Below are 1,076 nucleotides of genomic sequence, written 5' to 3'. Positions count from 1 at the left end.
AAAAAAAAAAAAAAAAAGAGTTACAATGTCTTTGCTACATGCTTAAAATAGTAACCTGACTACTAGATACGTAAGGAATTTGTGAGTAAAAATAAACCATTGCTGGCTTTGCATATTATCTGCTCTCCAGGAAAGGAATTCTGTGTAAGCCAGAACTTGAACCCCTGGTGACATTGATGTTAAAAGTTTACTTTTTTTAAACTCATTATTGCCATCTAATTTACATACCATACAATTCACCCAATTAAGGTGTACAATGGTTTTATTATGTTCACAGCTCAGTCATCCTCACTGTCCGATTTCAGAACATTTTAATCATCCGAAAAAGAAACCCTCCCAGGCCGGGTGCGGTGGCTCACACCTGTAATCCCAGCACGCTGGGAGGCCAAGGCGGGTGGATCAAGAGGTCAGGAGTTTAAGACCAGCCTGGCCAAGACGGTGAAATACAAAATACAAAAATTAGAAGGACGTGGTGACGGGTGCCTGTAATCCCATCTACTTGGGAGGCTGAGGCAGAGAATTGCATGAACCCGGGAGGCAGAGGTTGCAGTGAGCCGAGATCCTGCCACTGCACTGGCGACAGAGCGAGACTCCGTCAAAACAAAAAAAAAGAGAAAAGAAAAAAAAACAGTCACTCCCCATACTCCTGAAGGATAACTACCTTCTGTCTTGGTGAATTTGCCTATTCTGGACATTCACATCAATGGAGCAATACACCATGTGGTCTTTGGGGTTCGGCTTCTTTCACTTACCATATGTTTTCAGGGTTCATCCTATTGTAGCATATATCTGTACTTCGTTTCTTTAATGCCAAATGTATCACTATATTGCTGTAGCGCATTTTGTTTATCAATTCATAGTGATATTTGGATTGTTCCCACCTTTTGACAATTATGAGTAATGCTGCTATAAAACATTCATGGGGCCGGGCGCGGTGGCTCAAGCCTGTAATCCCAGCACTTTGGGAGGCCGAGACGGGCGGATCACGAGGTCAGGAGTTCGAGACCATCCTGGCTAACACGGTGAAACCCCGTCTCTACTAAAAAATACAAAAAGCTGGCCGGGCGCGGTGGCTC

Source organism: Colobus angolensis, unplaced genomic scaffold (assembly GCF_000951035.1).
Source record: "Colobus angolensis palliatus isolate OR3802 unplaced genomic scaffold, Cang.pa_1.0 Scaffold149, whole genome shotgun sequence".
NCBI lineage: Eukaryota > Metazoa > Chordata > Mammalia > Primates > Cercopithecidae > Colobus > Colobus angolensis.
The sequence above is the reverse complement of the archived record's forward strand: the minus strand, read 5'-3'. Positions refer to the sequence as shown.